The sequence below is a fragment of the Pongo abelii genome, chromosome 12, assembly GCF_028885655.2.
Source record: "Pongo abelii isolate AG06213 chromosome 12, NHGRI_mPonAbe1-v2.0_pri, whole genome shotgun sequence".
NCBI lineage: Eukaryota > Metazoa > Chordata > Mammalia > Primates > Hominidae > Pongo > Pongo abelii.
In genome coordinates, this window is record NC_071997.2 from 71,706,873 (window position 1) to 71,730,396 (window position 23,524).

General features: G+C 42.2%; 1 pseudogene; it reads right to left on the reverse strand.

Moving 5' to 3' along the window:
• Positions 1 to 361: 361 nt before the first annotated feature.
• On the reverse strand, positions 362 to 799 carry LOC100437829 (large ribosomal subunit protein uL24-like; annotated as a pseudogene).
• Between the last annotated feature and the right edge of the window lie 22,725 nt (positions 800 to 23,524).

Genomic DNA, 23,524 nt, shown 5'->3' on the forward strand with positions numbered 1-23,524 from the left:
TGAGTCACCGTGCCTGGCCGCGCTTCAAGTTTTAATGAAAGCTTATATAAGATTATTTTGGCCGGGCGTGGTGGTTCACGCCTGTAATCCCAGCACTTTGGGAGGCTGAGGCGGGCAGATCACGAAGTCAGGAGATCGAGACCATCCTGGCTAACTTGGTGAAACCCCGTCTCTACTAAAAAATACAAAAAATTAGCCGGGAGTGGTGGCGGGCATCTGTAGTCCCAGCTACTCGGGAGGCCGAGGCAGGAGAATGGCGAGAACCCAGGAGGCGGAGCTTGCAGTGAGCCGAGATCGCGCCACTGCACCCCAGCCTGGGTGACAGAGCGAGACTCCGTCTCAAAAAAAAAAAAAGATTATTTTATTCCTGCATTTTCCCTATTGTTTCTTTCTTGTATTTGCCATTTTCCTTTCCTACTTGGCGAGATTTGGCTTTCCATTCAAGGATCTTTTTGTGGCCTTTGTCAAGTTTTAGCCTAGTGATAACCACCTTGCTGGGTGAATGCCCACAGGGACAGCTATGCCATTAGCCTTTTCCCACTGTACCCGTTCAATGTAGATGACATATTTCTTCCTGTAAACCTGGATTATTTGGCCAATTTGCTGACCCTTACAGTGTCCTCGCACAACCTGAACTTCGTCATCCTTTTGGATGGTCTTGGATTGAACGTTCCAAAGAACGTCTCAGCTCTTTGGAAAGAGGGGAAGACATAATCTTTCTGCGAGTGCGAGAAGGTGCATTGAAATGCCTTTTGCAGTTCTTGCTTCGGTCAGAAGTCACAAAGGGATTGTACTTCATTTTGGCTGCTCCACCTTTGGTGATGATTGCAAAGGTTTAATAAATCTTATTTATGGGAAGGTATAGTGGGTTGAATGGTGGCCCCCCCCAAAAGGTATGTCTACATCCCAACCCCCAGAACCTGTAAATGTGAGCTTATTTGGAAAAGGATCTTTGTAGATGTAATTAAGGATCTCAAGATGAGATCATCGTGGACTACCTGGATTACCTAGGGGAAGAGAAAAGCAGAGGCAGATTCGAGACAGGTACAGAGAAGAAGGCCATGGTGAAGGTGGAGGCAGAGATTGAAGTTGTCCAACCAAGGAACGCCTGGAGCCACCAGAAGCTGGAAGCAGCAGGGAAGGATTCTCCCCCGAGCCTTCAGAGGGAGCACAGCCCCACCTATCCCTTCACTTCGGACTTCTAGACTCCAGGACTGAGAGAGGCTATATTCTGTTTGAAGCCATCAGGTCTGTGGCACTCCACCACAGCAGCTGCAGAAAAGGAGAAGAGAAGGGCTCAGTGGAGCCACGCCGTAGCTGTGAGCAGTGACTCAGATTGACTGGAAAAGGAGGATGTTTGGTCATTTCGGCCAAGTTCCTGGTTCTGTTTTTGTTTTGGTTCATCACAGTCACGGGGTGGCCTTGTCTGATGTGGATGTTCTGTGACATTATGTTCAGCAGGAGACTATGAAGGCCAGCTGTGTGCCAGGCCAGCTTCTGGAAGAACCAAGGCCTGGCTGGGCATCCGGGGCTGCTTTTCTTTCTCTCATATGTGAAGCTGGGTGTTCTTTATGGACTTCAACCAAAACAACACATCCCAACAGACTGAATGCAGAAGCTATGAGAATCCAGCTTCTTTTCTATTCAGCCAGATGTTAAAAAGATTTGTCAAAATGTAAAACAATGCCATTTTCTCCCCCATCCCTTTTTTTTAATGGCATTTTTTTTCCACAAAAATTTTATTTATGAGAACATGTAATGGGTTTTTAATTATTGTCATTTTATTTTATATTTTCTTTTTTTTTAGAGACAGGGTCTTACTACGTTCCCATGCTGGTCTTGAACTTCTGGCCTCAAATGATCCTCCTACCTTAAGCCTCCCAAAGTGTTGGGATTATAGACATGAGCCACCTGGCCTATTGTTATTTTTAAGTTTATTTATTATGTTCATAGATAAAACATCTTTCAGTTTTAATTTCTAATATAGTAAATATTGGTAAATATAACCCGAATAAACACAAGCTCATTGATTCCTCAGTAATTTTAAGTGTGTAAATATAACTTATACATATAATATTTAAGTATGTTCAGGGGTTCAGAGACCAAAAATTTTCAGTACTACTTACCTAGTTCATTGTCAATCTGTAAATGCATGTGTGCTTGTCTACTTATTGGAGATGGTATTCTATATTTGTCCACTAGATCAAGCTTGCTAAGTGTGTTCTCATCATCTATATCTTTTTTTTTTTTTTTGAGACGGAGTCTTGCTCTGTTGCCCTGGCTCACTGCAACCTTCACCTCCTGGGTTCAAGTGACTTTCCTGCCTCAGCCTCCCGAGTAGCTAGGATTACAGGTGCATGCCACCATGCCCGGCTAATTTTTGTATTTTTAGTAGTGATGGGGTTTTGCCATGTTGGCCAGGCTGGTCTTGAACTCCTGGCCTCAAGTGATCTGCCCATTTTGGCCTCCCAAAGTGCTGAAATTACAGGCGTGAGCCACCATGCCTTTACATGTTTTCAATACATTTAATTAAGCCAGATTGTGTGGCTTACTCCCTGTGTAACCTAGGACAATTTACTAATTCCCTCAGGACCTTGTTTTTCTCATTCATCATCTACTGATAATAATAGTGCTATCTTGTAAAGTAGTTATCAATAAATATTTGCTATTGTTATCTTCACTAGCAGTGTTTAGTGTAGGAGCAACAAAAAGGGACAACGGTTGGATTTATACAGTTGGGATTTTGACTAGGCAACGGGGAAGAAAGATAAGTGGGTAAGGATATTAAGGAGGTTAGAAAAATAATAGTGGGAGTGTAGGTTGGATAGGAAAAGAAGTGGAAGGCTGAGCTGTGAGGAGCAAATGCAGTGGAAGCTTAGTGAGAGGCAGGAGATAGTATGGGGAATGGGGACTGAGTAAACTGGAGAGACAATTACTAGGGCCCATGTGAGGTCCAATGCGAGATCCCAGTTGTGGGCGCAATGAAGGGGTGAGTGGAATGGACAAGTTATCTGCACAGAACAGGGTGGTACTGGATCGACCTGAGAACCCAAAGTCTTCTATGCTGGCTTGACCAGTAGATAAACAAGGGGTGGTGGAGCACCAGAATGACACAAATCTCCCAGCAGAAGTGATGCCTTGAGAGCGGTGCTGGCAGCTGGGCAAATGCCAATCCTGCTTAGGATATTGGGGCTTTGGGAGAACCTGCCACCTTTCCTGGAGACAAAGGCAGGGGAGCCAGACCTTCTTCAGGACAGCCAGGTTTCAGTCATGGCAAGAAACGAAGAGGTTTCCTGTGGGAGGAGTGCCGACAATGTTGGAGGTAGGTTTACTGTGCGAGCAGTGGGCCAGTGGGTCAATGGAGAGAAAACACTGGGACCTTCCATCTGGAGCAGTGGCTGAGGATGGGAACGGTGGGAAGCATGCTGGCATAGACTGGCCAAGACTCTAAATGATATTCTAGACAATATGGCTCAGCTTAGAGCCCAAAGTAGTGTTGGTTTCTTTTCTTTTTTCTCTTATTTTCTTTGCTATGAAGTCTCATTCTATCCCCCAGGCTGGAGTGCAGTGGTATAATCTCGGCTCACTACAACCACCGCCTCCCAGGTTCAAGCGATTTTCCTGCCTCAGCCGCCTATGTAGCTGGGATTGCAGGCACCCGGGTAATTTGTGTATTTTTAGTATAGACAGGGTTTCACCACATTGGCCAGGCTGGTCTTGAACTCCTGGCCTCAAGTGATCTGCCTGCCTCAGTCTTCCAAAGTGTTGGGATTACAGGTGTGAGCCACCATGCCTGGCTTTTCCCCCCTCATCTTAAGATCTTCTTCTAAGTGTTGGTTTATTTTTATTTTTGAGACAGTCTCCCTCTGTCCCACAGGCTGGAGTGCAGTGACAAGATCTCGGCTCACTGTAATCTCCATCTCCCAGGCTGAAGCGATTCTTGTGCCTCAGCCTCCCAAGTAGCTGTGGCCACAGGCTGTGGCCAATAAGCCTGGCTAATTTTTTTGTATTTTCAGTAGAGACAGGGTTTCGCCATGTTGGCCAGGCTGGGCTCCAACTCCTGGCCTCGAGTGATCTGCCCATTTCGGCCTGCCAAAGTGCTTGGACTACAGGCATGAGCCACCGCTCCTGGCCTAGTGTTGGTCTCTTGATGGTTTTAGGCAAGGAGGGGCAGTTACAGATAGGTCAAGGAGAAAGAGGACTTTCTAAGTAATGGTGCTGCCCTGCTGAAGAATAGTCTGTCCCACGAGGTAGTGACTTCATCATATATTGTTTGTTTTTAAAGAAGTGGGATGGACATCTGTCAGGGAAGCTGAAAGTAGGGTTGGGCTGCAGAACTTCAAAAAATTCTAACTCTGAAAAAGCTGAAATTTCAGAGTATAGTATTTGGCTATGACCCCCTCTAGTGGCCATTGTGCAGAATTAACCATAATACAAACATTTCAGAACTGAACTCAAAATTTCAAACCTCAAGACTAGCTAGGGTTTGTGGCTTTTAGGGAATATCCTAAATTCTGTTATGTGGATAATTCTGCATGAAATCCATCGAAGTGTCTTGGCTTTTACTGTTTGAATCACATTAATGATTTTTTCTAAATCAGAGGCAGCTGTATCAGGAAAACGTCGCTGGCTGGTAGACTTCTGCACCAGGCACATAAAGTCTAGGAGAGCAAAACAAATCAGATTCCTGTCTTCTCGTGTGGGGAGCAGATCATCAATAACCAGTCAATAAGAAAGTAAGACTCTGATTAATGCTATGGCAGGAAATAGGCAGAGTGTGGTGACAGGGACTAAGGAGGCTGACCTACTTGCATAGGGCACTCAGGGAAGGTTTCTTTAAAGAGGTGACATTTAAATGAGAAGAGGCAGAAGAATATCCCAGGCAGGGAAAACAATAGATGCAAAGGACCTGTGGTAGGAACAGCTCATCTAGGAGCTGATGGAAGGCTGACATACCTGGAAAACGAAATTAGCAAATGGCATAAGGCCTGGGTTGTGGCTGGAGGACACCCCAAGGGCCGGATCATACCAGTTCTTGAAGACCATGGGAAACCTCAAAAGCCATGGGAAATTCAGTTATGATAACTTTCATCCCATTTTAACAGATTGTGTTTATTTATTTATTTATTTGAGATGGAGTCTCACTCTGTCGCTCAGGCTGGCGTGCAGTGGCAAGATCTCTGCTCACTGCAACCTCTGCCTCCCAGGCTCAAGTGATTGATTCTCCTGCCTCAGTCTCCCGAGTAGCTGGGACTACTGGTGCACACCGCCACACCCGGCTTATTTTCGTATTTTTAATAGTGATGGGGTTTCGCCATGTTGGCGAACTCCTGGCCTGGTCTTGAACTCCTGGCCTCAAATGATCCACCTGCCTCGGCTTGCCGAAGTGCTGGGATTACAGGCATGAGCCACCGCGCCCAGCCTGTATTCATTTAAAAATTAATTTTGTTGAAATTATCTGTACCCATACTTTGCTTCTAAATGGAATAAATATTTTTTAAAAACGTGAATTTGAGGCCGGGCACGGTGGCTCACGCCTGTAATCCCAGCACTTTGGGAGGCTGAGGCAGGCGGATCACGAGGTCAGGAGATCAAGACCATCCTGGCTAACATGGTGAAACCCCGTCTCTACTAAAAATACAAAAAATTAGCCAGGTGTGGTGGCGGGCGCCTGTAGTCCCAGCTACTCGGGAGGCTGAGGCAGGAGAATGGTGCTAACCCAGGAGGCGGAGCTTGCAGTGAGCCCAGATGGCGCCACTGCACTCCAGCCTGGGTGACAGAGCGAGACACCGTCTCAAAAAAACAAAAAACAGAAAACAAAAAAACTTGAATTTGATTTTATATTAACCGATTTGATCTGTTGGTTTCTAAGACCATAGATTTCTTTTGTACTAAACATTCTTTCTGTACCAGCATTTGGTAGTGAATTTACACAGGTTATTGAATTGGAAACAGCAGGTTCTTTGTTGGAAAACATAGGACATTTTTCTCTTGAAGAGAACATCATCAAGGCACTGACCTCTTTCTAAGGAGGAACTGGAGAGAGTTTTCTCTTTTCATGAAGACAGCTTCTGTGCTTGGACTACTTCATCCAAAAAGAGACTTACTAGAATTAGTCAAGCCCCAAAGTATGAGAGTTTTTCTGCAATGTGAAAAACTTAACGTTGTTTTACTTTGTCAGGGAATTTCAGAAGTGAGTTAAAAATTTAAAGCTCAATGTAGATTAGTCAGCCTCTTTTGATCTAAATGTTTCTTAATTTAGAAGCACTGTGAAAAATGAGGATGATGAATACTAGACAAAGCCAACACTATTAAGTTTATAAAAGAAAAACATTCAGCATGACTTCAAGGTTGGTGGATGGCATGCATACAGCCAGTGGGCCCATTGTGCTATGTGTAAGCAAACTGTGCGTTCGTGCCAAGGGGATCGCCTTACCTACCTGTGCTGTGTGTCAGCACCTGAGTGGTCTGACAGACTGATTGTAAAGCTCACTTTATTAGATAATGCAAGAAATGTGGATATGTTAATTTCTCAGTCAGAAAGTATAGTACTGTCTTGTGGCACAAAATGGGCAATTGTAAGAATGGTAATTGTTGAGAAGGAGGAAGGGAAGAGGGACAGAAGAGGCATCAGTGGGATTGACTCTGGTATTGAAGGTGACGTGGCATGAAGAAAAGAACATTAGAATTGCCTACTGCCACTGCCACCCAACTGGAGGTAAAGATTCTGTCTGTCAGTATACATGCACTTAACGAGGCCAAGACTCAGCCAGCTACTCAGTCATCTATAAGGAGTGGGAGCAATAATTCTACAACTGGATGTCTTCAAATTCTAGCCAAGATTAAACTTTTTTTGGTTGCAAATTAAATATCCTAAAAAAGAAACCATTTAGCTTGTTGTGGTGGCATGCACCTGCAGTCCCAGCTACTCGGGTGGCTGAGGTGAGAAGATTGTTTGAGACCAAGAGTTCAAGGCTGCAGTTAAGCTATGATAATGCCACTGCACTCCAACCTGGGTGATAGAGCAAGACCCTGCCTCAAAACAAAACAAAACAAACCCCAAAAAACCAACGTTAGTACAGTTTGGAGCATCCAAATCATCCATACAATACCTTTGTGAGCACTGCCATGTGATTTTAATGCCCAAGTTTGCACTTTTATATACAATCAAGATCATGCTAAGTGATATTTAACTGTTTTGTTTATATGTATAGAATTATTTTATTGGTTTCCATAAAGTGCATATTTGACACTAAAAATAAAATTTAAGCCAGGTGTGGTAGTGTGTCGCTATAGTCCCAGCTACTTGGTAGGCTGAGGTGGGAGGGTCATTTGAGCCCAAGAGTTCCAGACCAGCCTGGGCAACATCATGGGACCCTATCTGTTAAAAGCAAAAGCAAAACAAAACAAAACAACAACAACAAAACAAATGGTGCTGGAACACGTGGACATTTATAGGTCAATAAAAAAGGGAACAATAAGTAAATGTGAAAATTTGCCTTTTGTTGTTCATTCCGACTAAAACCATGCAGTCTTGCTCGGTCAGCTCATGCTGTGTTTGTCTCTGGGATACAATATGGCTAAACTGGCCTAATAGAGGTAGAGATTCTGTCGGTTAGTATATGCTCACTTAATGAGACCAAGACCCAGACTCAGAAGGTCTGTGGATCACATTACTCACAACCCTGAACCTAGGTAATAAGTGCATGGATAGAGCACCAGAAGCCTCTAGATTTGGTCAACGTGCTGGCTAATCAAGCTGTGCTTACAGGTCAAGTTGAAAGTAAATGCTGGTAAAGGAGCAGACAGTCCTAAAGGTATCCTCTCTGCCAGGAATACTCCAGACCTGCTGGTTCCCATGGCTTCTACTTTCTCAACTTCAATGTCACATTCTCAAAAGGAAAAATTAAAGGATACTACCCATATAAGGAAAACAAATGGAAATAAAAATACAGCTCTTGAAAGAGAAGTCAATAGCTGGGACAAACTCAGATCAGAAAGGATTAGAATATTAGTAGATTGGAAAGGAGAACTGAGGAAATTGAAACATTTTAAAATTCTAGCATTGAAAAAAATCTAGAATTAAATAATATGCATCCTGAAATGAAAGTGCATCCCAAATACCAAGCAGAATATATATATGAAAATAAGCTCACACACTGGCCACATTGTGACACTACATCAGAGATAAATAGAAAAATCTTAGAAATTGGCCAGGCACGGTGGCTCACGCCTGTAATCCCAGCACTTTGGGAGGCCAAGGAAGGCAGATCACCTGAGGTCAGGAGTTTGAGACCAGTCTGGCTAACATGGCAAAACCCCATCTCTATTAAAAATACAAAAAAAATTAGCCAGATGTGGTGGCACGTGCCTGTAATCCCAGCTACTTGGGAGGCTGAGGCAGGAGAATCTCTTGAACCCAGGAGGCAGAGGTTGCAGCGAGCCGAGATCACTCCATTGCACTCTAGCCTGGGCAACAAGAGTGAAACTCCATCTCAGAAAAAAGAAAAAGAAAAAGAAAAATCTTAGAAGTGACTAGAAGGAGGAAGAAGACCAATTATCTACAAAGGAATGACAACTACATTGACAGCTGGCTTCTCATCAACAATGATAGATGCCAGAAGACAAAGACGTAAAATTATGAAAGTGTTTGTTGAGGAAAAAAAAACAAACAAAAAAAACCCATCAACCTAGAATTGTATGCCCCGTTAAACTATCACTCAAAAATAAAAGTAAAACTTGTCACAGGCTCTCATTGAAGAGATGGTTAAGAATCTCCTCAAGAAGAAAAGTGCACCCAGAGGGAAAGCATGGCATACAAACATAAGCAACCGACTGACTGAAAGACTAAGCACAGGTGCAGATGAAATATACCAGGATATGTATTTATGTGGCTGAACAGTCCCCCATGAAACACATTTTTGTATGTTTTTATAAAACAATAAAATTAATAACTCCTCTCAATAAAAAGATCAAAGCTGAGTGTGGTGACTCATGCCTGTAATCCTAATACTCTAGGAGGCTGAGGTGAGAGGATTGCTTGAGGCCAGGAGTTCCAGGTTACAGTGAGCTATGATTGTGTTGGTGCGCTCCAGCCTGGTCGACAGAGTGAGACCCAGTCTCTTAAAAAACAACAAAAAAAGGCCAGGCGTGGTGGCTTACGCCTGTAATCCCAGCACTTTGGGAGGCCAGGGCGGGCGGATCACGAGGTCAGGAGTTCGAGACCAGCCTGAACAACATGGTGAAACCTTGTCTCTACTAAAAATACAACAATTAGCCGGGCATGGTGGCGCGTGCGTGTAGTCCCAGCTACTCGGGAGGCTGAGGCAGGAGAATTGCTTGAACTCGGGAGGCGGAGGTAGAATCATTTGAACTTGGGAGGTGGAGGTTGCAGTGAGTCAAGATCGTGCCACTGCGCTCCAGCTTGGGCGACAGAGGGAGACGCCATCTCAAAAACAAAACAAAAGATTGTGTGTGTGTTCAATGGATAGTTTATTCTAAGTCCTTTAAAATACCGTAGTCATTACTCTGCTTTAGCAATAATTAACATTTTGCCAACTTTTTTTTTTTTTGAGACAGAGTTTCAGTCTTGTCACCCAGGCTGGAGTGCAGTGGCGTCATTTCGGTTCACTATAACCTCTGCCTCCCAGGTTCAAGCGATTCTCCTGCATCAGCCTCCCAACTAGCTGAGACTACAGGCACCTACCAGCATGCTCTGCAAATTTTGTATTTTTAGTAGAGGTGGGGTTTCAACATGTTGGCCAGGCTGGTCTTGAACTCCTGACCTCAGGTGATTCACCTGCCTCAGCCTCCTAAAGTGCTGGAATTACAAGTGTGAACTACTGTGCCCAGCCTTTAGGTGCTTTTTATAATCAGTAAGAGGATACAAATTGGAAGTAATTTTAGATGTTATTGAAAACTTATGGTGAAGAATATAGGCTAAATATTTGACCAGGCAATGTAGCTCACACCTGTAATCCCAGTACTGTGGGAGGCTGAGGCAGGAGGATCACCTGAGCCCAGGAGTTCAAGACCAGCGTGGGCAAAATGGCAGAATTCCATCTCTATAAAAAGATACAAAAATTAGCCAAGCGTGGTGGTGAGTGCCTGTGGTCACTGGTACTTGGAAGGCTGAGGTAGGCGGATTGCTTGAACCCCTGGAGGTGGAGATTGTACTGCACTCCAGCCTAGGCAACAGAGTGAGACTCTGTTTCAAAAACAAAAACAAAATACAGATTTTGAAAGTGAAGTAAAGCTGTAAAAATTTATCAGTCCAACAGAAGACAGGGAAGAAAAGAGAAAAAACTGACAAAAAGAATTGCAAATAGTAAAGAAAAAAAAATGATGGTAGAAATAAGTCTATATAGATCACTGAAACAACAAATATAAGTAAATTAAATTCATACATCGAAAGACAAGTAGCTACCAGATTTGATTATGCTTCTTACAATAGGTACATCTATAACAGAATGACACAGGAAGGGTTAAACTAAAGGAAGATAATAATACTCAAGAAAAACATAACGTGGGCCAGGTGCGGTGACTCACGCTTGTAATCTGGAGCTTTCTCTTAATTTTGCTGTGAACCAAAAACTGCTTAAAAATATAGTATTAAGGCTGGGCACGGTGGCTCATGCCTGTAATTCCAGCACTTTGGGAGGCTGAGGCAGGCAGATCACTTGAGTTCAGGAGTTCAAGACCAGCCTGGCCAACATGATGAAACCCGTCTCTACTAAAAATACAAAAATTAGCCGGGCGTGGTTGTGCGTGCCTATAATCCCAGCTACTCAGGAGGCTGAGGCAGGAGAATTGCTTGAACCTGGGAGGCAGAGGTTGCAGAGAGCCAAGATGGGGCCACTGCACTCCAGCCTGGATGACAGAGCAAGAGTCTGTCTCAAAAAAAAAAAAAAAAGCCCCATTATTTTAGCTACATGTTATACTGCATTATCATAAATTGCGCAAGGAGAAACAGCATGTAGATAGATTTACTCATGTTTTTATATATATGTGTATATATATATATATCTTTCTTTTTTTTCTTGTTTTTTTTTTTGTTTTTTCTTGTTTTTTTTTCTTGTTTTGCTCTTGTTGTCCAGGCTGGAGTGCAGTGGCAGGATCTCAGCTCACCGCAACCTTTGCCTCCTGGGTTCAAGCCATTCTTCTGCCTCAGCCTCCTAAGTAGCTGGGATTACAGGCATGCGCCACCACACCCGGCTACTTTTTGTATTTTTAGTAGAGACAGTGTTTCTCCACATTGGTCAGACTGGTCTCGAACTCCCGATATCAGGTGATCCACCTGCCTCGACCTCCCAAAGTGCTGGGATTATAGGCATGAGCCACCACACCCGGCCTATATATATATATATATATATATATATATATATATATATATATATATATATATATATATATATATATCTTTCTATCATCATCTGGCTTTCATTCTCTTTGTTGAGAAGTCAACTGCAAGTATTATTGTTGTGACATCGATAGTAATATTTCTTTTCTCTCTGGGTGCTTTGGGTTAGAAATAATCCTCTTTTTTGTTTAGTTTTAAGAAATTCTGATCCGATATGTCTGTTTTAATATTAATATTTATTTATTTATTTATTTAGTTTTTTGAGACAGAGTTTCGCTCTTGTTGCCCAGGCTGGAGTGCAATGGTGTGATCTCAGCTCACCGCAACCTCCATCTCCTGGGTTCAAGCAATTTTCCTGCCTCAGCCTTCTGAGTAGCAGGGATTACAGGCAGGTGCCACCACGCCCAACTAATTTTGTATTTATAGTAGAGATGGAGTTTCTCCGTGTTGGTCAGGCTGGTCTCGAACACCTAAACTCAGGTGTTCCACCCACCTCGGCCTCCCAAAGTGCTGGGATTACAGGTGTGAGCCACTGCACCTGGCCATTAATATTTATTTTATTTGGCCCTTGAAGGGGTTCAGTTTTATTATTTATTTAATTTTTAAATTTTATAGTGACAAGTCTTGCTATGTTGCCCAGGCTGGTGTTGAATCTGTGGGCTCAAGTGATCCTTCCTCCTTGGCCTCCCAAAGTGTTGGGGTTATAGGCGTGAACCACTGTGCACAGTCTCTAGTGGTTCTTGAATCTTGAAATTGACGCTTTCATTAGTTTTAGAAAAATTGTGGGAAGGGGTAGGTACTCAGGTGTTCAGTATGTTGTTCTATGTGCTTTAATATTCATATCAAATATTTAAAAAAATGTTTTAAAAAGCAAACTGACAGGTCTTGCCTCAGGTATTTACGTAGGACTCTACTCCCATTTCATTGTTTACAGATTGCTCCTTACTCTTGAATTCCTGGCTTGCCATTTTGATTCCCTAATTTACTTCCTTAATAGCAATGTTTTCAAGTGTTCTGCCTGTGAACAAATCTGAGACTTACTGCCTAAAATTCAGAAGCTTGAAATGTATCTTAGAAGCTAACATGAATGCAGAAGTAGCACAAAGAGGAGCACTGAAAAGAAAGCAATCCTTGCCAAAGATGATAAGATCGAGAGGTAAGAAGGAGAGAAGATGCTGCTGTGAGAGCTTGGTCTAAGGGAGCATCAGTGGGAGCAGGGAACTACGCAATAATTAGACTCAGGGATATTGCAAGAGGAGTCTGAGAACTTCTCTGCCAACCTCAAGGCCCATCAAGATGCCTGGGAAATAAACTACATATGTCCAGGACAAAAGAAAAAAAAAATAAAGGCTGGGCATGGTGGCTCATGCCTATAACCTTAGCACTTTGGGAGGCTGAGGTGGGAGGATCCTTTGAGCTCAGGAGTTTGAAACCAGCCTGGACAACATAGTGAGAACTTGACACACACACACACACACACACACACGCACACACACGAGCTATTGAAGATCAAAACAGCTTATAGATTTTGCTTCCAGCTAGTCATGGAAAATTTTATCAATCCTCTGCAAGTAATACATATCAAACAAGAATACATTTATATATACTTATCATAATCAGTTGGGGTTAAGTAAACCAGAGTGTGAGATATACAGTCAGACATTCTTATTGATTTCTACTTTGTCATAGCTACATGGCCTTGGCAAGTCATATTCTTTCTGGGGCCTTACTTTTTGTAAAATGAGTATAATAAAAAAATCAACCCTACCACCTTCACAGGACTATAGTGAGAAAGAGTACTGTGAAGTAGGGAAGAGCATGGGCTCTGGAGTCAGGTGGGTCTGGGCTCAAGTCTTTTTTTTTTTTTTTGAGATGGAGTTTCACTCTTGTTGCCCAGGCTGGAGTGCAATGGCGTGATTTTGGCTCACTGCAACCTCCACCTCCTGTGTTCAAGTGATTCTCTTGTCTCAGCCCCCCAAGTAGCTGGGATTACAGGCAGGTGCCACCAAGCCTGGCTAATTTTTTTTTTTTTTTTTTTTGTAATTTTAGTTGAGATGGGGTTTCACCATGTTGGTCAGGCTGGTCTCAAACTCCTGACCTCAAGTGATCCACCCGCCTTGGCCTCCCAAAGTGCTGGGATTACAGGTGTGAGCCACCGTGCCCAGCTGGGCTCAAGTCTTAATTGTGATACTTACTTGAATATATTGGGTAAGTCTCAATGTCTTTAAACCTCAATATCTTCATTTGTAAAGTGGAATTAACAATGGTCCTTCAGGCGTGACTAGAGTATGCTGAAATTTTTGTACAATGTGGATGTACAGTAATTAATATTTGCAATTAATATATAAATCATAAATGAGCCAATGTATAAAGAAGTACTTTGAAAATTGTTAAGAGTTATACAGTTATTAACGATAATCATCTTTACCACAAGTCTTATTTTGGTTCTTGAAACTGATTGTATTATTTCCAAAGTCCTGAACCCTCGAGGAACTCTGATTATATGCAGGATGGTTGATCTCAGTTGGACTGAACAAACCATTGAGAGATGAGCTACCTTTGATAGAGTCTACTTGATGCGGATTACACAGCTGATTATGTAGGCTGATCACATAAAGGCCTTAAGATGGACTAGTTCTCTTAGGGCATCCCAGTGCCTTTTAGTACTATACATCTTAAGTGTCCCAACAAATGAGGTCCTTTGACAGAGAGTGGTAGAAAGAGCAAAGGACAAAGAACACATGCGAACCAACGTACCAGCTTTGTTCTCCTTTATATTTACCTAGGCTGATTCTAGACAGAGAAACCCTAAGTGTTAGTTAGGGTTCTTCAGAAAAACAGAACGAACAGAATCTATCTGTCTGCCTATCTATCTATCTATCTATCTATCTATCTATCTATCATCTATCTACCTCTATCTCTATATCTATGTCTTGGTTCTCAGGTCTTCCAACTCAGACTGGGGCTTACACCATTGGCCCCTCGTTCTCAGGCTTTGGAGCTTGGTCTGAAACTATACCACCAACTTTCCTGGGCCCCCAGCTTGCAGACTGTGGATCATGGGACTGCTCCATACTCAAGTGAGCCAATCCCTCATATAAAACCTCTATCTGGCTGGGTGCGGTGGCTCACTTCTGTAATCCCATCACTTTGGGAGGCTGAGGTGGGCGGATCACTTGAGGTCAGGAGTTCAAGACCAGCCTGGCCAACATGGTGAAACCCTGTCTCTACTAAAAATACAAAAATTAGCCGGGCGTGGTGGTGGGCACCTGTAATCCCAGCTACTCAGGAGGCTGAGGCAGGAGAATTGCTTGAACCTGGGAGGTGGAGGTTGTAGTGAGCCGAGATGGTGCCACTGCACTCCAGCCTGGGTGACAGAGTGAGACTCCATCTCAAAAACAAAAAACAAAACAAAACAAAAAACAAAGCACACATCTGAGCCCAGAATTGGAGACGCTTGCTGAAGAAGGATCCAGGGGACGGTGAAGTGGTTGCAGGCCAGCTGATGCTCTCCATGCCAAAGAGATGAGCCAACAGATACACAACATTGTGTGTGAACTACAAAAGTGCCTGCTTCCACCTTTTCCGCATAAAAATTAAAATGGCTTTGTTTAACTTCTGCCTCTGAACCTCACGCAGAAGTGTCTCTTGAGGCCCACCTTAACTGGAAACAAATTGGGAAAGGAATTCTGGGAAATGTAGTTCAGGTTAGTCAAGTTGATGCATTACAGAGGCACTACATACATACCATTTTTCTCTCTTACACAAATGCTACCATACTGTATACATTCTTTTGCACCTTGCTTAGAGGTCCTACCAAATTCTTTTTTTTCTTTTTCTTTTTTTTTTCTTTTTTGAGACTGAGTTTCCCTCTTGTTGCCCAGGCTGGAGTGCAGTGGCGCAATCTCAGCTCACTGCATCCTCCACCTCCCGGGTTCAAGCAATTTTCCTGCCTCAGCCTCCCAAGTAGCTGGGACTACAGGCATGCACCACCACGCCTGGCTAATTTTGTATTTTTAGTAGAGACAGGGTTTTGCCATGTCGGTCAGGCTGGTCTTGAACTCCTGACCTCAGGTGATCCACCCACCTCGGCCTCCCAAAGTGTTGGGATTGCAGACATGAGCCACCATGCCTGGCCCAAATTTTTATATACAGATTTATGGCTTTTTTTTTTTTTTTTTTTTTTAGTGGTGGTACGGTATTCCACTGTGTTTGGGTTGTTCCAATCCTTTGCTATTTCAAACAGTGCTTCAATGAATTGCCTTGTGCATATATCATTTTGCATGTGTGCAAGCATATCTGTATGATAAGTCCTTGGAAGTTCAATTTCTCATCCAAATGGTTTCTGTGTTTAAAATACTTATCTATTGTCTAATTGTTCTTTATAGAGGTTATATCAATTTCCTCTCCTGTTAAGTAAAATATAACAGTGCCTGGTTTCCCATACTTGTAACACAGTATATGACCAAAGCTGTTTATCTTTGTACATTTTATAGGTAAAAATATATATTTCAGCATGGCAGTGTGATTATAATTTGCATTTTTCTTATTATGAATGGGTTTGATCTCTAGGGGATATTTCTGGGTGGGGAAAGGAAAGTAAAGAACAAGTTTAGAAATTTCAATTTGAGTTAGATTCAATGTCCCTTTAAAAAGTTATCCTTAAAATACTGGCCCCTCTTCTTCCAAAACACATTTGATATTAAAGAACTTCTTGTTAGTAACAAATGATAATACTGATGAGAAATAGTACAATTTTACTATACAGCTCCATTATTTTAGTGAAAAGCGAAGAGTAAAGTTCAAACTAAAGTGGCTAAACCTGCTTTTATCCCAGTTTACAGTAGAAATACGATATACATATTTGGATTGAATGAGGAAAATCTAGTATAAATATCTGGTTTACTGAAATTAAACATCTTTAGAACAATCTTGGATTGTGTTAGTCTGAAAAATAAGGCATAGATACTAGAAAAAAATTTCTAGACCATCTCTGGATGATCATTAATAACAAAATATGAAATATATTCTACATCCCAGGTGTCCTGTGTAGATCAAAGTTATCTAACACAAGTTTGGAGTTAAGTATCATAATCTGTTACTGTTAGAGATGGCCAGATTCTCTCACGTTTTTAGTTCTTTCATTCTTTGAAAAACATTTACAATTTGAATGGAAAATAATTGATAATCAAAATATGTCATTAGGTATAGCTGGCAAAATATTAATGGTTCACTTTTTAACTCAAGTATCTGCATATGACTTTTGTATATTTTATTGTTTCCTAGTTGAAGATTATTCGATTTAGTAGAAATTTTTTAACATTTCAGCTTTCATTCTCTAAATTCTGTCTTCTTCCTGGAAGAACTCTGTTCTACTCAATGAGAACAAAACAGCTCTCTCCTGGGAAAGCTCTTTTCAAAAGTAAGTGCATACATAGCCTGGCCACATAGCTGGTGTTTATAGTGGCGTTACATTTATTAAAGACATTCAGGCCGGGCGCAGTTGCTCATGCCTGTAATCCCAGCACTTTGGGAGGCTGAGGCAGGCAGATTTCACCAGCCTGGCCAACATGGTGAAACCCTAACTCTGCCAAAAATACAAAAATTACCCAGGTGTAGTGGTGCATGCCTGTAATCCCAGCTACTCGGGAGGCTGAGGCAGGAGAATCGCTTGAATCTGGGGAGGCAGAGGTTGCAGTGAGCAGAGATCATGCCACTGCACTCCAGACTGGGCAACAGAGCAAGACTCTGTCTTAAAAAAAAAAAAAAAAAAAAAAAAAAGAATAAAGGAGAGAGCAGGCCAGGCATGGTGGCTCACGTCTGTAATCCCAGCACTTTGGGAGGCCAAGGCGGGTGGATCACGAGGTCAGGAGATCAAGACCATCCTGGCTAACACAGTGAAACCCCATCTCTATTAAAAATACAAAAAATTAGCTGGGCGAGGTGGTGGGCGCCTGCAGTGAGCTGAGATCACGCCACTGCACTCCAGCCTGGGTGACAGAGTGAGACTCTGTCTCAAAAAAAAAAAAAAAAAAAGGAGAGAGCCCTGAATTTCTAACTTGACTTCTCAGGGAAGCTTCAAATGTCCTTACATCTTCTTGGATTTTTAAGTGATATCCAAGTAGGTGAGACAAAGATTCTCTGGGATCAAATAGGGCAATGAAGGCAGATGTTTTAATGAAGGTGAGAAATTGTGCGTTTGGACACAGGTAGCACTTTTTGATACTCATTGATGAGCTTAAGAATCTCAAAGATATTCAGGAAGTTTAAAAGTCCTTGTAGAAAAAAGGGATTTTCAGGGACAGAATTATCGTGTCCATAAGAAAACACACCACATATACCAACACCCTGAAATAGCTAACCTTTGCCTAAGGATGCAAAATAGACTTTCTTGGATTTCTCAGTAAATCCCTGAGGTAATAGGGTACGCTGAACACAGTGAATATTTAAAGAAAGGATCTCTTCGGAGCTTCTGCCAATAAAATATTCTCTAAGTCAAAGAGTAGCCTCACCTCTCAGCTTCTTAATAACGAAAGTGCTGGTCAGAGTAGCAGGCTTTGGGCATCCTCAGTGTTAGGAAAAGACTGACCAGTGCTTGTGTATCCTCTAGGAAAGTGTTCTTTTCTCATGCTTTAAAAAATTAATTTCCCCCAGTCTTGATCAGGGGACTATAATTTTTAAAAATTCTGCACTTCACTTTAGAACTACTTACTCTGCCAATCTCGATGAAAATGGTGACTGTCTCCTACTGAAGAATGGAAGGCTTCTTATAGCTGTGTTAAGAACAGGAAAGGATTCTTCTTTTTCTTTGTTCTTTTGCAATAAATTAGAAACAAATGGTTAACAATAAGATGTAAAAATATTAGAGAAAATGTTGAAAGGAGAAAATAAGCCACTCATAATCATGTCGCTTGAGCATAGTGGTTACTCTTTTTGTTTTTGAATGCTGCCTGTTGGCCCTTACTTAAATATGTACATATTTTGGTCATAGTTGCAAGAGATGTTTTTGGCAAGTATCAAGTCACTTTATGTATATTTCATGCTAGGTCTTTAAGGAATGGTTTTTTCCTTTTTAAAAGTCATCATACGCTGCTAATATGTTTTAAAAGCCGTGCCTTAATTTATCTTAACTATCATCTTACTTCATTATGGGAAATACGTTTTCTTCTGGTCATAAACATTTAGACCAATTGCTTTTTGGGGTTATTCCTAGTTTTGATACAGAAGCCCCATTATCATCCCCTCTTTATCTAGTGTGACATACAGACATGCATTCAGGTGACCTGAAAGTTGTATCTGTCTACTAAAGTACAGGTTAAACAGAAAAGGGGCTAAAATAATAGCCCCATTTCCTGCTCCTTGAGATTGTGATGTTATCTATCACAAGATAATGTTTGCCCACAAACATTATCAAAAAGTATCAACACACTTCTCAAAAGTGTTGATAGCTGGGGAGGCTGTGCTTGGTTAAATCTTCCGGACCTTAGCTGATACCTTTCTATGGGAGTAATCAGTGAAAGCTTCAAACTGTCATATTACTTGTGGCTTTTCATTTTCCATTTATTTATTTATTTATTTATTTTGAGACAGGGTCTTGTTCTGTCAGCCATGTTGGAGTACAGTGGCATGATCACAGCTCACTGCAGCCTTGACTTCCCAGGCTCAAGTGATCCTCCCACCTCAGCCTCCCGAGCAGCTGGTACTACAGATGGGTAATTTTTGTATTTTTTGTAGAGACGGGGTTTCGCCATGTTGCCCAGGCTGATCTCGAACTCCTGGACTCAGGCAATCTGCCGCCATTGCAAAGTGCTGGGATTATAGAAGTGAGCCACCAAGCCCAGCCATACTTGTGGTTTTTTAAACCGTAAGGTTAAAAAAGGCATAAAGGGCCAGGCACCATGGCTCATGCCTGTAATCCCAGCACTTTGGGAGGCCAAGGCAGGCAGATCACTTGAGGTCAGGAGTTCCAGACCAGCCTGCTCTACATGGTGAAACCCTGTCTCTACCAAAAATACAAAAATTAGCTGGGTGTGGTGGTGCACACCAGTAATCCCAGCTACTAGGGAGGCTGAGGCAGGAGAATCACTTGAACCTGTGAGGCAGAGGTTGCAGTGAGCCGAGATCATGCTACTGCACTCCAGCTTGGGCAACAGAGTGAGACCCTAACACAAAACAAAACAAAACAAAATAAAATAAAATAGGCATAAGGGTACGTAATGATAGATGCATTTGAGAGGAGTTTTAGGGAAAGTCTTCACTTGTTGGTGGTCTGTTTTACCTAACTTCTTATTAGTTATCTAGCATCTCAAAGTGCTGGAATTACAGGCGTGAGCCACCCTGCCTGGCTGAGATTTGCCAGCTTTCTTTGCAGCTAGGTGTGGCCACGTGATCCTCCCACCTCAGCTTCCCAAGCAGCTGAGTTCTGGCCAGTGGGATGTGAACTCGTGATGTGTGCCTCTTTCAGGCCTGGACCGTAATAATCTTTTACAGATGAGCCTCCATGTTCTTTCTCTTTCCTGCTTGATGCAGAAGAGCATGACGTCCTTAGAATCTCTGGCTTTCCTAGAAGGGGAAGCCAGAAGATGGAAGCCTGTCAGGAGAGAGTCATCCTCTGATTAGGAACACCTATTTTGCACTTTAGCAAGAATTAGTCTTTCATTGTGTTAGGCAAACGAAACTTTGGGGTTGTATCCATAACAGCTGCTAATGTTACCCTAATTAATATAATTATGAAATAGAAAGTTATTTGATTTGTATAATCACACACACACAGACATTATTTTTGTTTCTTTGTAAACCTATGACGATGGCAGAGAGGATACTAGCTAAAAATATTTTGAAGTTAAAACACAGCTGGGAACTGAGATACCACTCAGAGAAGAAAATTATCTGTAAGATAAGAAGCAGCACAAAGTAATGCTTAAGTAAGAGGGAACTGAGGTCAGACTGTCTGGGTTCGAATCCTGGCTCTGCCACTTGTAATCTGCAACCTTGGACAGATGAACTATTTTTGCTCCCATTTTCTCATTTATAAAATGGAAATAATAATAATAATATCTACCTTATAAGAATCTTGTAAGATTCAAATGAGGTAATATGTATTGAATGCTTATAGCAGTGCCTGGCAAAGGAAGCACTCCATAAATATTAGTTAATTATTATTACCAAGTAAAAAACTTGTGTCAAGCAGGGGCCCAGAGTCCAGAGGAGATGGGGGTAGGGTGGGGTGGGGAGGAGAAGCTGCTTCTACTCCTGGCTAGCACCGCATGTCATCAACGTGATTCCCAACTAGGCAAGGTTAAATCTTGTGGTAAGACACCTCCAAATGGAGGAGCACCTTAAGCTTCTGGAAAGAATATCTCTCCTTCCTGATCATCTGCCACAGGCATCTCCTGTCTCCTGTGGGTGCTCCTGCCTTGCTCAGCACAAAATGGAAGGTTGCACATATTTCTTCCTCTTTCTCTCCAAGCCCTTCTGTTCTCCATGTCTTCAAGATGGAGAAGCAAAGCAGATATTTAGGGAGCCACAGACCTCTGTATTTATTTATTTATTTATTTATTTATTTATTTGAGATGGCGTTTCACTCTTGTTGCCCAGGCTGGAGTGCCATGGCATGATCTTGGCTCACTGCAACATCTGCCTCCTGGGTTCAAGCGATTCTCCTGCCTCAGCCTCATGAGTAGCTGGGATTACAGGCGCCCGCCACTACGCCCGGCTAATTTTTTTTGTATGTTTAGTAGAGACGGGGTTTCACCATGTTGGTCAGGCTGGTCTTGAACTCCTGTCCTCAAATGATCCACCCGCCTTGGCCTGCCAAAGTGCTGGGATTATAGGCGTGAGCCACCGCACCTGGCCAGTCGTTATTTATTACTGGTTTTGCTTCTAGTTAGCCTCAGGTAAAATGAACTGCTTTCAAAACACCTTCAGTAGTAAGCTAGAATCCTATTTAAAGTCAGTAACATATGGAATCTTTATACAAAATATAGGATTGAGAGACCCAGACTAACAATTTGTTAGGTAGAAAATAGGCATAAGGATTTAAAAATTTGTATTTTTTTGTAGTAAAACATACATAACAAAATGTTTACTACTGTAACCATTTTGAGTGTATGATTGAGTGGCGTTATACACATTCACAATGTTGTGCAGCCACCAGCACAGTCTATTCCAGAACTGGTTCATCATTGCAAACAGAAACTCCATACACATTCAACAACTTCCCATTCCTCCTTCCTCCCAGCCTCTGGTAACCTCTCTTCTACTTTTTGTCTCTGTGTATTTGCTTATTCTTGGTGCCTCGTATAATTGGAATAATGCAGTATTTGTCCTTCTGTGTCGGGCTTATTTCACTTAGCATAATTGTTTCTAAAGTTTATCCCTATTGTAGCATGTAGCAGAATTTCTTTCCTGTTTATGGTTAAATAATATTCCATCATATGTGTATATATACCACAATTTGTTTATCCATTCATCTACACGGGGTGTTTCCACCTTTTGGCTATTGTGAGTAATGCTGCACTGAATATTGGTAAACAAGTATTTGTTTGAGTCCCTGCTTTCAATTTTTTTGGGAATATACCTAGCAGTGGAAATGTTGGTAATTCGTGTTTTTATTTTTTTGAGATGGAGTCTGACTCTGAGGCCCAGGCTGAAGTGCAGTGGTGCATTCTCGGCTTACTGCAACTTCCATCTCCTAGGTTCAGGTGATTCTCTTGCCTCAGCCTTTTGAGTAGCTGGGATTGTAAGTGCATGCCACCACGCCCAGCTAATTTTTGTATTTTTAGTAGAGACAAGCTTTCACCATATTGGCCAGGCTGGTCTTGAACTCCTGTCCTCAAGTGATCTGCCCACCTCGGCCTCCCAAAGTGCTGGGAGTACAGGGGTGAACCACCACACCCAGCTAGTTCATGTTTTTAAATAGGGGATTTGTACATGTGCCTCACTGACAGGAACTGTGTCACATGGTGTGTCCTTACTGCAAGGGAATGGGGTGGGGCTGAGAAAATGAGGTTTTAATTTTTCCCCAGTCTTTTTTTTTTTCTTTGAGATGTAGTCTTGCTCTTGCCCAGGCTGTAGTGCAATGGTGTGGTCTCTGCTCACTGCAACCTCTGCCTCCTGGGTTCAAGCAATTCGCTTGCCTCAGCCTCCCAAGTAGCTGGGACTACAGGTGCGTGCCACCACATCTGGTTAATTATTGTATTTTTAGTAGAGATGGAGTTTCACTATGTTGGGCAGGCTGGTCGTGAACCCCTGACCTCATGATCCATCCACCTTGGCCTCCCAAAGTGTTGAGATTACAGGCGTGAGCCACTGTGCCTGGCCTCCCCAGTCTGTATAGTAGATAAAGGCAAGATAATGTGGGCTGGGAAAAGATGGTGAATGAGTCCACCTGCAGTACCTGCCACAATTTACATTCTGGAGGATGAATTTAGAACTAAGACTTTATACTTCCCTAGCAGGAAATATGAATAGACATTGATTCCCAATGGTACTTATAATGTTGTTGGTATTCTATAAATTCAAATTCAATGCCGTCCTTTTTCCTGGATCTAATTTTGAATGATTTTATGACTTAAGGGAACTGCTTCATCTAGTTTCAGTGGGAATTTAGATAAATCTGCTTTTGATAGGTAATTACCCATGGTTTGGTTTGTATAAAATAAGCTTTCCAACAGAAGGGGGGCACTCAACTGTAGATGAAGATAATTAAATGATAATTAAAATGGGGGTGGTTTAGCAATAACAGTACAAATGGGGAAAGGGCAAGATGGCATACTGTAAAGGAAACCATTTCTATTGGAATACTCAGAATTAAATACAACTAGTTCTGTTTAAAGACTGCTATTCAATAATTATTGTTCAATTACTCCAGTATTTGCTATCTAACTTACCCAAAGACATTCATTTATCACCATAAGCTTGGGAATAGGATCTAGCCATTGCAACTGTAGACTCCAGAAATTCAGAAAGAAGATTCAGACTTACCTTTGATATAATTTTTTTTTTTTCAGAGACAGAGTCTTGTTCTGTCACCCAGGCTGGAGTGCAATGGCGAGATCTTGGCTCACTGCACCTCCACCTCCCAGTTTCAAGTGAGTCTCCTGCCTCAGCCTCCCGAGTAGCTGGGATTACAGGTGCCTGCCACTATGCCCGGCTAATTTTTGT